We start from the raw sequence: 15,627 nt of genomic DNA on the forward strand, positions 1-15,627 counted from the left end.
GAAAAAGCTTAAACGCACAATCGTCGCTGATGTGGTTGCATCACGTGACGTCAATAATATTAATATTGTATACCCGCCTGAATTCTCTCTTGTTTACTCTCATAAAAGACATTTTAATGAAATTCATGCTTTACATTTCTTATTTAATGAATCATACCGTGAATATGCAGTTTTTTCATCTCATCAAGGCAATTTACGTACAAATCTTAAATTCACGACATAAATCTCGTCATCATTTCCGCGGGTGTCACTGATTTTCTTAGTCCTAATTTGGCGTTCTTAAGGAAAGTGATGTTGGAGCAAAGAGTGACGTTTCACTTTCACTGGCTGCACATGCGAAGAAATGGAACTAGAGCTGGTTGTACGACGATGACATATTTCCAGTTGACTTCAATTATATTTCCACCGATTTTCGGCATAATAGACAACACAGTAACCACACTTAGTTACAGATTCTCATAAAAAAAAGAAGATATAGCTTTATCCCCCTTGCATAGAAGTTTAGAGATAGCTATTCTTTGTGTTAGAGGGACACCTTGCGGCGCTCTTTATATTTTCAACTGAATTGTACAGCATGCAATCTTTGTAATGGCCCAGTTTATAGTTTATTGCATCAACGACTCACTCCCTTGTTTAATTTTGGATTTGCGAATAGGTACATACATACTCAGTGTATGTATCAAGAAACGTAGCGATGTGCTCTTGAAATGTGTGCCGTTGGCACTTATGTTTAAAGAAAAAAATTAACGCTGACCTTTTTAAAATGGCATGTAGGATGTAGAAGTAGAATTAGTTGAAATCAAGAGGCAGATGTATCAAGATTCGATTTTGCGATTTCTAAATAGCAATTTTTAAGGAATCGCTATTTAGAAATCGCAAAATGGAATGTATGTACAAAATCGCTATTTTTTAGCGATTTCTTATTTTTCCTTATTTGCGAATTCGCATTTTGCGAATTCGCAATTAAGGAATAATTCCCATGCATTCCTATGGGCCAGGCAACCCATAGGAATGATTGTGAAATAATTCTCAAATTGCGAATTCGCAATTTGCTAATCGCAATTTGAGAATTATTTCAAGGGTGCAGGGGTGTCTCAAAGACACCCTGCTGCACCCCTGAAATTTACATGTGTGTGCATGTGGCGCACATACATACCCTATGGGCATGTATGTGCGTCACATGCCACCCTCACAAATGCCAAATATGGCATTTTCAAAAGAAATCGCAAATTACCACTAACTACAAGTTGGTGGTAATTTGCGATTTCTTAACCCAAATTCGCAATCTGAAAAAGTTACATACATCTCATTTAAGGAATTTCAAAATTTGCGATTCCCTAAATGCTTAAGCAAAATAAGGAATCGCACATTTTTGCGATTTCTTATGTTGCGAATTTTTATTACATATCAATAAATGCTAAAATGCCTTTTGCGAGTCGCTAAGGCCGAAATTCTGCGAATTTCGGCCTTTGCGAGTCGCAAAAGGCTTGAAACATCTGCCCCCAAGGCCCATATTTAACCACATCCATCTGAACAGTAGGTAGATTTGGATCATGCCGTACATTCGATTGGAATCCTGCCACCCACAATCTTGATCTTGTTTTTGGAACTGTACAGCGCTCTGAAGTATATGTGATGCGAGATGCAGCACTATGTAATACCACAAAAAATAATTAACTCATTAATTAGTCATTGACTTCCCTTATGACAAAAAAGGCTGCATATAACGCAGTCTTCTTTGTTAGACATTAGCTTATGGTATTGTATAGTGGAAGATATATCTGCAGTCAGTGTTGGTTGATCTGTTAGATTCCATAAAGCTTATATACAAGTCCTGTGCGCAGACGAGCATCACTTATTTTTACGTTCTAGCGGTGCAGAGTGGTGCAGAGTGCAAAGCCATATCTACGAGGCCACGTAAAACAACGCAGCACAGGTTGCTGGGTTGCCTCACACTGCGTCGGAGGCATGCCATGGGCGTTGTGTGGGTGTTGCAACTCAATGACCGTGGTATTTGACACATTCCCAGATTTACAACATTGCATGAATCTGGGAAGGCAACAAAACTCTGCGCCTCCCCAGGAGCGGCATTACAAGTACAAATAACTTTTTCCTCTTAATTTTTTTCTTCTTTCTTTGTGTGCTGCAGGATGCACACATCGAAAGAATAAACAACTCCATTAGTTGTTTTTGTGCAGAAAGGTATCCCTTCATGCACAGACAATCATTTCTACAACACGGACACCCTTGCATCATGGTGCAAGGGTGCCGGTATTGGCACAAGACAGCCATTAGTGCACCAGCACAGGGGAAGAGAACAGGTATGCGCTGTATTTAATAGATATGGCGCCTTCCTGCCCTTTTCTTTTGACACAGTGCAGCACAGCAAAGTGACGTGCAGCGCTGCCCTGTGTCAAATTGTTGTAAAAAAGGCCCCAGGGGGCGTCATGAACCACCCGCTTTCGTAGCTTAAGCAGGAGTGGAGGTCTTGATGTGTCTTTTCTGTCTGCAGCTCGGCAAAGACTCCTAAATAATGTGAAAGAAGGGTGGTTGGTTGATTGAGTGAGTGAGTGAGTGAAAGGACGGATGGTTAGGTGTTTGAGTGAAAGGTTGGATGGGTGGATGAATGAGTGAAATAATTAATGAATGAGTGAAAGTGAGGGTGGATGAATGGATACATGTGTGGATAGATGGATAAGGGAAAGGATGGATGAATGAAAGGGTGGCCGGATGATTCGAAAGGGATGCATGGATGGATGGATGGATGGATGGATTAGTGAAAGGTTGGATGCTTGTGCAGAGTGAAAGGGTGGCTAGATGGAAAGAATGAAAGGGTGGATAGATGGATGAAAAAAGGATAGATGGATGAATTGATGGATGGATGCTGGGATGCCGTGTTCCCCCCAACTTAAGAAGCTACAGCGGGGTAGAGTTCTTGATGGGCCTCTTCTGTCTGCAACTTGGCAGATAAAGGGAAGTTAATGAGATAAAGGATAGATAGATGGGTTTGTGAGTGAAAGGGTAGATTAATGGGTGAGTGAAAGGATGGGTGGATGGGTGAAATAGTGGATGGATGAAAGGATAGATGAGTGAAAGGGAGGGTGGATGGATTGATGGATGAGGTGAGTGAAAGGGAGGATGGACAAATGATGGGGTGAAAAGTTAGCTGGATGGAGTGAAAGGGTGATTGGATGAGCAAAAGGATGGCTGGATGAGTCAAAGGACTGATGGATGAGTGAAAGAACATATGAGTGAAAGGATGGGTAAGAGAAAAAATGGATGAGAGAAAGAATGGAGGGTAGGTGGGTGGGCGGATGAAAGGGTGGATTGGTAGATGAGTGAAAGAATGGATGAGTGAAAGGGAAGGTGGATGAATGAAAGGGTAGATGGATGAATGAAAGAATGGATAGCTGATGGAAAGGGAGTGTAGTTGGATGAACGGATGAGTGAAAGCATGGATGGGTGAGTGGGTAGTTGTGTGAGTGAAAAGGTAAGTGGATGGATGAGTGCTTAGGTTGAAAGGATGAGTGAAAGGATGGATGATTAGATGGCTAAGTGAAAGGATGGATAAATGAGTGAAAGGGAGAATGGATGGATGGATGGATGGATGGATGGTGTTAAATGGTGATTGGATTGAGTGAAATGGTGGATGAAGGGATGGATGAATGACAGAAAGGAGGGATGGATAAGTGAAAGGGTGGATGTAAAGATGGATGAGTGAAAGGGTGCATAGATGAATGGATAGGTTTGGAGATGCATGCATAGGTTTCAACATGGCTGGGCGGATGGACAGAATAGTGAAAGACTGAATGATAGATGAAAGAATTAGTGGATGACAGAATGTAAAGGGGAAAGTGTGGGTATCAGCAGGTGAATGGAAGGATGAATGGATAGATGCTTGGATAGAAGAGACAAAAAAGCTCACCTGGAAAGGGTCGTGGTGACTTGCTTTGTTTGCTTGGTGCCATAAAAGCTTTGGTTTGAAGTGGCGGGTATTTTAATTTTCTGGCTACTCCCTAGTGAGGCCTCACCTTTTCAGACTGATGAGTTAAATTTATAAAGCACACACAGGTCTACTGAAGTGCTCCTAAGTTTAGGAGCATATTTATGACCCCCTTACACAGCCGTAGTGTCACTTTTTGTAATGCTCTGGCGTGGCAAACCATAAAATCATATCTGTGAGCCACACAAAGCCATTTTGCGTGGCTTTGAATGGCTCCATAGATATGGTGAAAGGCAAGGCTCGCAATTTGCTACGTTGCCTTACTCTGCACTAGGGAGGCATCCCCTGGGTGTTGCAGTGGGTGTTCCCAAGCAAAACCCATGGATTGTAATGCTTACCCAGATTTATAAGACCATGTAATCCTAGGGATGGACCACAGCCTATGTCTCATTAGGTAAGCCCTAACAAGGAGAAATAACTTTTTCTCCCTACTTATTTCTCTTTCTATGTGTGCTGCATTCTGCAGCATGCATAGAAAGAGGAACATGCCTCAATAGATTGTTTCTGTGCAGGAAGGTGCCGCTTCCTGCACTTAAGCAATCCGGCTGACAACACAGGCAGCCTTACACCGTGATTGCAAGAGTGCCTGCATTGGCTCTAGGCTGCCAAAATGGTGCCAGCACCAGTGGTAAGGACAGGAATTCACCTTATTGGATAAATACATTGCATTCCTGCTCTTTCACGCTGATGTAGGAAGCACAACAAGGTGACTTGCTGCACTGCCCTACGCTAAATCTCCATAACTGATGCCCTTAGTGTTCTGACATTATTCAAGGGTAAGTACCTAAGCCTTTCGGTTTGATATGTTTAAGGAATGACATAACAAGACACAAATATATTCAAATGCATAGTATTAACCCCTTTACTACGGCGGCTATTCCGCCGCAGTGCTAAGGGGGCGGGGCGGAAGAGCGGCGGGCGCATGCTGGTGACGGAACCGCTCCATCACCAGCGTCGGTTGCGCTGTGCTTATGACGGAGCGGTTCCATCATGGCCCCGCCCGCTCGATAGAACGCTCAGCGCAGGCGCGGAATTCACGCCGCGCATGAGCGGCGGGCAGGCCATGACGGAACCGCTCCGTCATCAGCACAGCGCCACCGCAGCTGATGACGGAGCGGTTCCGTCATCAGCATACAAGGGGTTAATCACATGTTATTAACCCTGTACAAATGATATTGTCAGACCTGTCAGCCTTAGGGTGGTCTTCCCCCAAACCTTTTGCCTTTATCTCCCTTTTTTGCAGAAATTAGTTTTTGTTGGCCTTTGGACTCTGTGCACTTTACCTCTGCTAACTAGTGCTAAAACTCATGTGCTCTTTCTATTAGACCTGGGAAAATGGTCTTACATCTAATTGACATATTTAATTTACTTAGAAGTCCTTGGTAGAGTGGTATACTATATACTCAGGGTCTGTAAAGTAAATGCTACTAGTGGGCCTGTAGCACTTATTGTGCTACCCACTTAAGTAGACCCTTAAAACAATGTCCCTGCCATTGCAGCCTGAATGCAGTTTTAAACTGCCATTTCGACTTGCAATATAATCCCTTTGGCAAGCCTTAAACTCCCCCTTTATTGCATATACGTCACCCCAGGGTAGGCTATAGGCAGCCCAAAAGGCAGAGTGCATTGTAACTAAAAGCTTGGACATGTGCGTCTAAGTTTTATATGTCTTGGTAGTGAAAACGTCTAAATATGTTTATTAAGTGATAATTGGGACCAGGTACACATTTCATGTTTGGTGTCTGAGAAAGTGTCATTAAATTCCTGGTCAGATTTTAAGTTACAATTTAGAAAATGGTTCTTTTAGAAAATTAGCATTTTCCTGCCCTATGACATTTGGTGCCTGCAGCCTCTCCTGGGTCACATGACTGGATGTAGCTGGCAGTAGAACTTTGTTTATATGTCCTAGACAGCCATACAATAGAGGAATTAGGTTTACCTGGATGGGCCATTAAGTGGCAAGTTTGGGGAGGCGCGGAGGTGGGTGCAGCCCCACTTGCTATGAAAGGCTGTTCTCTCCCTTCACACAACGGACTTGTCAACCCCTGAATTATTCCAGCATCCAGCTTTAAACCAGGGATTCATGAAACTTCAAGCGTTTCAAAAGGAATTATCTAGTAAATGTTCCTACTTCAAATAGAACTTTTTATACACCCAATATAGCCTTGTGGCCTTGGTAAAAAATGATTTATCTAGTAATCTAGTAAAAGTGCCTACAATGGGGTTTAATTTAGATATATGAAAACAATAAAATCACTTGTGAGTGCCCAAACAGTGTCATCTAACACATGAGTTCTGAAAATCAATGTATGTAATTACAAATGAAATAGATCAAAGACAAGAAGCAGGTGTATTCTTCTGTTCAGGTTTTTTAGTCCAATAATTCCAATTTACAGAACAGAAAAATATTCCTATATGCAGCAGTGACAGAGGTTAACAATCCGTTAGTAAAATGTCTACTTGTGAAAATGACCCATTTCTGTTACCTACTCACAAATACATTTTCCTATGCATTGCTATGGCCCTCAGAGCCACCCTTAAGGTCACATTCTGTATCTGCAGAAGGAATCTCAGAGGACTGCCCGTGACCTGCTGCATGCTCCGTAAGACTGCTTTGCTGCGCCTGGAAAGGATGCTTTGCTGCCTGGAGCCTGCCCTGACCCCTCAGATGCCTGCCCTTCTGCTTGAGCCCTGCATCTTCACCTGAACCCAGAAACCATAGTGATTCCAAGAAGTAGCTTGCTGGCCTCCTGTTCAGACCCTCATGGACAGAAAAGGCTCCCACCATATTGAAATCACATCTGGACCAAGCCTGAGTGAGTCCTAGTCCCCCTTAATGGGTGCCCCTCCAGTTCTGGACACTTTGTGGAGGTGCTAAAGGTGCCCAGATAACCAAAATCCAAAACTTGGGACCTAGAGATTTTTTTGCTAAAAGCTGCTCAGAAAATTGAGGTATGTCTGGGACCGACCTGCTCGTCTATCTGCCAAAGATGTATTGCCTGTTGGTCTGACTTCGCAACAGCTCCCAATAGGTTCTTTTCTGCAGCAGCAAATCCTTTTTAGCGGTACTTCGGTAAAGGGATATTAGGCCTCCTGGATTCCTTGCCAGGTGCAGCCTCCAGCTTCACCCCAAGGAAGATTTTCAACTTTAAAAAAAAGTGTCTGCGTCCGAATGTAGAAACTTTCACCGTAAATTCGTTTAGTGGCTCCGAGACGACAGTGCCGCCTCCTCAGACACTGCCTACAGCCTTTCCTTGCCGAACTTTAAATTCTCAGAACTTATCTTTGAAATGTATTCAAAGATAATAAGAAAGCACTGACTTGGCCCAGTCCATTCTTTGTTTCCAATCCTCGCACCATCGTGGTCAGTCCTATTTTTCGACTTTGACTTGGGCTCACATAATTAGTTGTCCGTGGTTGCCGCTATGATCTTTTAGGTGGTAGATTTTACTAAAAACTTTTAAAATTCATTCATTTGGTTCTACTAATTTGACTCTAGTTGTTTGGGTGTCAAATAATGTATTCAGATGTACTCTACTTTTCTAAATTGGTGTGGGATTTTTGTTGTGTTGTGTTTTCACTTTATTACTGTTTATGTGCTGCAAATACTCTACCCATTTCCTCTAAGTAAACCCTGACTAATTTTGTGCCACGCTACCAGAGGATTAAGCACAGGTTAATTTAGTGTATTTGTGGTTCACCCTGACAGGGATTGTGGCAGTTGCTTGAACAGGTGTCACATCCCTGAACCAACAACCCAATTACTCATTGATGTGTAGTGTTTACAGAATGTTGTAGATATACCGCCTAGCGCACAGCTGTTTGCCATGTCACAGTGCTTTGACATTCTTATTAATTTGTAAACCACTGGAATAGCTGCTTCTAATGTGTGAGCCTTAAATATCCATGAGTTACATACTCCAATAGCAAACACCCTGAATTTTAAGACTTTAGTTGTAGAAAATGAAAGTTGATGCTGGCATGTGTCTTTCTCTAAAGCTTATATAATAAGTGAAGGACTGAAAGTCTTGTTCTTTTTATGAAGCACTCTCACCTATCATGAAATTGGTCCTCTCTCTCTGTTTCTCTTCACAATGGACTGGACTTTATTCTTTGGGAGATACTGATGGGGATTCTGACACTTCATCCAGATGGTAGATCAGTCCCCTCGACAGCATACCCACAATGTACAATGGGTGAGCCTCCTCCAACCATTGGGTGTTATTCACATTTTGGTCAGCCCCCAAACAACCATTGTGTATTTAGAGAGTGAGGTACTTCTAAGTAGGCTTAAACCTGTCTAGGGTTGCTATTGTGCCCATCCACAGATAATTTGGCCTGGCATTTCTGGCAGGATCAAAGCCTGATTTGCACAAGGTGGTCCCCGAAATGACACAGGTGGTGAAAAATGATAGACAGGAAAGCAACTCAAGTGATTGCCAGTGACTGAGACTTTATCAAGCAGGCACACATTTTTGTTTTACTCATCCACAGTTCTGTGTCTTAGATTAAAATGTAACTTGTATTGGCTTGATAGGTATGAATTAACAGATATATTAATCTGTATGTTGAATGTGTGTCTAATGATAAGACGTTTAGTGGAGAGTTTTCTCCAGCGGTTTTAAACACAGACCCTGTGCTCTCCATGCATTGCGCAAGATGCATGCATGCTCCCAGTGGTCATTCCCTGACGTACGCAGATGGTGGCTTCATTTAGAACACAGAGATGTTTGGCCTGGAAAGAATGAGTAACAGCGTTTAGTTTGCGATTGATTTGTCCCAAATACACTTTGGGTGGCATTATTGATATCCCCCAAAATACACCTAAATATCATATATGAAGACCCCAGAAGGCGAGCTCATGCAGCGGCTTCGGGATACAACATTTTGGTAGATACAAAGGATCAGCATAGGCCTAAAAACTGTTTTTGTCTTAGAAAAGGCTATATGCTACAGCATTAAAATGCTATTTTACCTGAAATGCCGAACATCCTTAAACTGTCTTGACTGTGGGGACTCAGAGCGTTCGCCACTGGCATCCTGTAACTTTTTCGTACCCTTAATCCAAAGAAGGGGCACCAAGCACATACTTTTTGAAGGTAACAAAGATGAGCAGACCAAGTCTTATTCAAGGAGGTGGTGTGGGTTAGAGACTCAGAGCTCAGTGAAACATATAGCAGTAGTCAAACCTCTCATTTCCCCTCATTGCGTTTTCCTATGAGAAAAAGTACATTATTTCGAACTCGCAGCATAATTCTAGATATAAAGAATTTAGAGGGCATAAATGTGGTAAACAGTTGCAAGCAGATTAATTTCTGTGTAGGGGTAATCCACTGGTATTTCTCAAATTCAGTCAGTCTAATTTCCAAGTAGCAATTGAGAAGAATTCCAAAGGTTCATTTTTCTCCCTGCAAATGCCACATACTTGAACTGTGTCTTGAAAGTTTTTTGTTTAGTGGGTACATCCTCGTCCCCAGACTGAGGGCAGTGGTGGCATGGCCCGATGGTGTGCGGTCTTGCACGGCCCTCCAGGAACAGTCACACTGACTTAGCTCTGGATTGGTCAGTGCATCTGTCCTCACATCTAGTATTAGGGCATATGCTCTGGCTGAGGAAGCGGGGTGGTGTGCATAAGAGAGATGGAAGCCATGCTCCACAGGTGCCACTCTGGATCAGATGGATTTTGAAGATCATTATTCCCCAGGACCAATCACAAATTCGCCAACTAAACAGCATATAGATCCCACCTCAGGTTGCACCTTTGTTCCAACAGATGTCAGGGAAAGCCACAGATTGTGGAATGATCTTGTTATAGTGTGAACCGTCTCTAGGCACTTTGGTTTCTTTTGCTGCAACTGTTGAAGAGCAGTCTTGGTCCTTCAGGTGCTGCACAGTCACTGGTGATTCATCTCATTTTGGGGAGATCGCAGGATGTAGTTGTGTCTTTGTGAACTTCAAGGCATCACATGCTGTTCAGCGACTGGGCATGCTGTAGGTGTCGCATGGTCCCCTGGCCTCATGACTAAGTCTGGCAGTACCTAGCCTTCCCTGAGTTTCGGCTTTCCTGGTTCTTCTTCTCCCTCCTCTGCTCCTTGCAATCCATTTCTTCTTGTTAGCACTTTCTACATTCAATAACTTTTCCAGCACCCTTTATCAGTAGTCAGTCGGCTCCATCCTTTCAAGGTATGCCCAAGACAGATTTTTTTTTTTGGAATAAAGAACTTTCCGGTTCCTAACACTGAACCTGGTTAAGGGGAGCAGGAGTCAATGAACCCAATCCTAGAGCATAGAAGAGTGTCCCTGTTGCAGAGTTGTGGGGTTTCAGATTTTTATAAACCAATTTTGGTGCTGTGCCTTCTCATTTCTGCCCTATACTCATACTAGGTATGCAGACAGGGTGATTGTGTTCCACAGGTCCAACTCTGAGATCAGTTTCAGGAAAGCCCTGGCTATTGCATATTCCTCTCCACCTGGCCCAGCTTTAGTCTTTGTCTCACAGTTTCAGAAGTGTGGTCAGGAGTCTTCTGCCAACATATAGGCACAAAAGAGGGAGAAGCTTTCCAGTAACTAATATTCAACATATCATTAGTCAAGATGGGACTGCAGTTCAAACGCACCCTCTGTCTCCTAAACCCCACACTTTAAAGACTGGTCATTTTCAGAGGATCTCAGGAATGCTTTGGAGAAGCCTTGCAATTTTCATTGCAATCTGGGCTCCCTCTAACTTCCCATCTTATATGCCACTTTGGTCCAATAATTTAAGATGGATTCCTGGGTTTCCACAGTCACATGCAGCACACTTATTTCATGCATTGTACTGCAAATGTAGAACCTGGGCACATATGGGCCAGCAATGTTCACCATGTATGGAGTGAAAAGAGCAGATTTCAGTGGGAAAGCAGATCAGTGCATGGCAAGAGATGTCAGTTGGCAACCTGACAGGCAACAAATAAAAAAGTCTGCCCTGCCTCTATAACCCATTGCTGCCAGAACTGTCAATCTTAAACAGCCCAGTGAGCTGATGATAGTCATGCTCAGAAAGGTTGCATGCAGATTGTGCACTCCTCCAGAACACAAAGCCCTGTTCCAAGTATCTTTTTATGTAAACCCACAGTTCATATGCATTAGTGTCATGTTTGCTGAAGCAAAAAACCGTAACCAACAGAACTCGCAATGAGGAACCTGAAGCAGAGGTGCACACTCACCTGAGCCTTGCAGGAGACCTTTTCTGCCCCTTTACTGCCCAACGGCAGCCAAAATGGAACTTATCCCTTTTTGCCAACATATGGGTACCAGATTTAGAAAGCTTCTAAATAAAGGGAGACACAGTCATGAGGTCCTTTGAGGGCATATGACGCAATATTGAGAGACGTACATTTAGGGCGGCTGGGCTTCCTGTTTGACATATAAACCACCAGGAGGACTCTGTTCCTATGGCCAGGTGCAAACAGTCACCCATGCCCTTAAAAAAGAGAAAGAAGAGTGAAAAGAATTCCTAGGTTAAGGACCCACCCAGGTAAATGGGAGACCACTCTTTGTCCTCTGATGCCGTCACACATCCCGAAGGATGTCATACTTCATCATCAGACGGTTCCTCCTCGTAGGGCCGGGGCTGCAATTCCCTACGTGCCCCCCGAAGGGTCACTTTATCGGAGATATTTTAAGGACCGCCGGATGGTGCATGTGGGTGTGTGGGGATGGTCCTATGTGGAGGGTAGAAAAAGTGTGAGCAAAATAGTGAAAAAGTAATAAAGGATCATCATGCATCAGATTTTGAAAGATGTACCCTTAGCAGAATTTAACTGCTAAAACAAAAAATGTTACCCTGGAGGCACATTATGCCCAGGGGTCATGGGTCATAGGTCAACATGTTTCGCACCTCTATCTCCATATAGGTCGCTGGGGCTTCTTCAGGACCAAATTTAGTAAAATAGAGTGCACATGAAACTAAACATAGATAAAATACCCTCAATATATATATGGGACATAACCTATGCCCCCTCAATGTGGTTGCAGTTAATGATGAAAGTCGCTCCTGATCAATACCTAGGAAGATAGAAACAAAAGATTTAACAGGGATGTGCATCAGTACAACTTGATGCAACATATGCGTGCCACAACTGTGTGCCCATCAACCCAATAACAGGACAGGAACACGAGTCCAAAAGAAACATGAAAGCTCCATAACCCTGTATGGCTTCAGGTAGACATACCTACCCAACAACGGTTACTTATTTGGCAAATCAAAGTGATGTCTAGATTCCCAGGTGCTAAGCCAATGCAAAATTACCTCACCCAATACGTCAAACATTTGACACAGCTAGGGAACATAACCCCTGATGACGTTCATAGAGGGGAGCTCTCAGTTTTCAAAGGGCCTTACCTAACTTGTTGAAAACAGACACTCCATTGGCTAGAGGCATGGGCTGACCGTATATTACCGGGCTGAAACAAACAAAAATATACCATGGTTATAAAATCCACTTGGTTCTAAAAACGTTTTTTTGTAAACTCCCCCTCTCCTGGTAATCTACTCACAATTATGCCCGGGTGGTCACACCTGTATACCTGCCCCATCCATGCGACTGCCAGCAATGAACTGCCAGTGGCAGCGCCCAACACTTAAATAGTCACGGGACTGGTATCAGGCTAATTTCCCTTTCCGGGACGCGAGCTCGAAACAGAACAAGCTGTGCATGCGGGGGTAGTAATTGGTAGTGCGCTTGCGTGTAAAAGGTGAACTAGTCCCCTCTGCCTCAATACAGGCATCCTGTTGATATCTTTTACCACGTCAACTCTCGCTCATAATACCAAACTAAAGCATTATCATGGTGGCTCCCACGCAAAACGAAATTTAAAAACAGCATGTTCCAAAGTCAAACCATCTCAGAGTCAGTGTCTCGTACTCAAAATGATTTAAAATACCATATTGTGAGTATCCGCAAGCACAGTATGTGCAAGGTGAAGGTACACTGTCACCTAAAACCGATTAAGAGAGGAAAAGAGGGGGGGGTGGATTTCCTTGGATTTAAATAACCCCCTCAACACACGCCCCATCAGGCTCATTATGCCATATGAAGTGAACTGAGAGGTTAATTGAGTAAGAGTTATGCCACACCTTGAATGTTGGAGCATAGATACACCACCAGTGTCAGTGTAGTAAAGGCTTGTGTGCCCAAAGAAAGGAAACAATAAAATTAAGATCCCATGGCTGAACCGCTGTACTAAATCTATATAACAAAAAGAACGGGGAATCTGGGAGCTATTAAAGGTCCAGTGTTCATGCTCCCCAGGCTACGTATAAACCACCAGGAGGACACTGTTCTTATGGCCAGGTGCAAACAGTCACCCATGCCCTTAAAAAAAGAAAGAAGAGTGTAAAGAATTCCTAGGTTAAAGACCCACCCAGGTAAATGGGAGACCACTCTTTGTCCTCTGATGCCCTCACACACCCCGAAGGATGTCATGCTTCATCATTGGGCGGTTGCTCCTCGTAGGGCCGGCGCTGCAGTTCCCTACGGGCACCCCGAAGGGTCACTTTATCTGGGATCTTTTAAGGACCGCCGGATGGTGCATGTGGGTGTGCGGGGATGGGTCCTATGTGGAGGGTAGAAAAAGTGTGTGTAAAATAGTGAAAAAGTAATAAAGGGTCGTCATGCAGCAGATTTTGAAAATATGTACCCTTAGCAGAAATTAACTGCTAAAACAAAAAATGTTACCCTGGAGGCACACTATGCCCAGGGGTCGTGGGTCATAGGTCAACATGTTTCGCGCCTTTATCGCCATATAGGTCGTTGGGGCTTCATCAGGACCAAATTTAGTAAAATAGAGTGCACATGAAACTAAACAAAGATAAAATACCCTCAATTTCCATCTGGCCCATTCTTCCATTCACATAGATTAGTTGACAAAGAGCTTATTACTTTGTTTCTATCCACGTATTAAGTTGCAAATTTATGTTCCCTACAACCCCTACACAAAGAAATACTAGAAAAGTGTCTTTTTGATTAAAGAATGTTGCATAAACAGAATAGATAACCTTTGAGGAAACATAACAAAAGTCCATTTCACCAGGCTAGGAAATAATGCAACCTAAGGAAAAAGACAATTCAATGCATTTTAAAGTTAACATGTCTTATTTAGAAAAATAAACTCATAATTAGGTTCAAGCATAATGAAATCAAACAAATACATCATATATGGAAATATTTGTAATGTCAGTGATTATTACACACAATGTTCAACTCTAATTATGGCCTACTACCAACATTTCTAAAGTACCTACTTGCAAACTATTCCTAAAATCATTAAAACAAAATTGTTTTTAGCTATTAAAGACCTTAATAATGTCAAGGATCTATACTACATACACATTGCATAAATCTTTTGCACTGCTTTTCATTTTGTTATGGTACATTGCAATAAAAGCAATAAAAATGCCAAGTTTCATCATTAATTTTCATAACAACTTTGTTAAAAAATAAGGTATCTGTTAATGTAAAATTCATAATTTTACTAGTCCTGCTTTCTACCTATCCAAGCATACTTTACGGTGATGGCACTTCAACTTTTTTCAATTTCAGTGTTGTACACATTAGAGTTTTGTTGTTATCAGTTTTGATGTTGTGTAAAGAATAATCAGCTTTTACGCTATAACAAATACAACTTACACAGTCACATGAGTAGTGCCACCTTACCTACCCTGATTTTCTTAGGTCTCTATTCTTGGAACATTTGAGATTATTTTATGCCACAATGTTTACTTTACCGTGATCCTTGCCAGATCAGGGTCAGGCGAGGTTTAAGGGCAGTGGGAAAACAAAAAAGGTCTGTAGGGATTTTGATGATTCTGATGTGTGATAAGCTTGGCAGAAGAAGAAGGAAGGAAGGAAGCTTAGAGGTGTTTTTCAGTGTTAAAGATTAACATGAATTGTGAGTAGTCATATAATCCATATACATCGTAAAGATTGTAGGCAGTTGTCTGGGTTGGGCTACTACTGGCATATCAGAACAGGCTGATGCCATGTTATATCATAGTACATGGGTTTAATATTTTAGGCGTTTTTCACACAGGGGCTATAATAATAAAATACAAAAGCAGTCACCATTAAACTGTAATTTAAATATCGTTTCCTTGAAAAGATATCCCCTGCATGGACAAATGCAGCCAACACAAAGGATCCATGAACATAAAATAAATCATTCCCCTTCCAGATCTGAAATTGGGGTATTTGTGTTCATCAAATCTCCTATCAAAAAATGTGTCAAGTAAACAATACATCTTCAAGTGGCCTAGAGAATTAAATGGTAGAGTAGAGTGAAAGGGTTCAGAAAGGTACTGCTTTATATCCTAATACAGCGGGTAATCACAAGTCTTACATCTTGATTGTTCTGATTTCAAAGTGTGGCTCTATGGTGGGCCTGGTTCTCCATGACCCATCAGTTCTCCCTGCAGCTTCACCAAATGACAGTTCCAGAATTTTTGTTATTCAAGAATTGCTTTTGGTAACTATAGAGAGAGCCCTGGCATTATGTGGTGGGGAGGACCAGATTATGTGGCAGGATATAGCAAATTATGTGGTGTAAAGCTTCACATTTTGTGATACTATTACTTCATTATTTTG

General features: G+C 42.4%; 1 protein-coding gene across 1 annotated transcript in view; it reads left to right on the plus strand.

Annotated features, from left to right (window-relative positions):
* The window catches only part of SYN2 (synapsin II), a 1,078,985-nt gene that overhangs the window by 957,559 nt on the left and 105,799 nt on the right, over nt 1-15,627 (plus strand). The window lies entirely within an intron of this gene.

The sequence above is a fragment of the Lissotriton vulgaris genome, chromosome 9 (assembly GCF_964263255.1).
Source record: "Lissotriton vulgaris chromosome 9, aLisVul1.2, whole genome shotgun sequence".
In the NCBI taxonomy this organism is placed as follows: Eukaryota; Metazoa; Chordata; class Amphibia; order Caudata; family Salamandridae; genus Lissotriton; species Lissotriton vulgaris.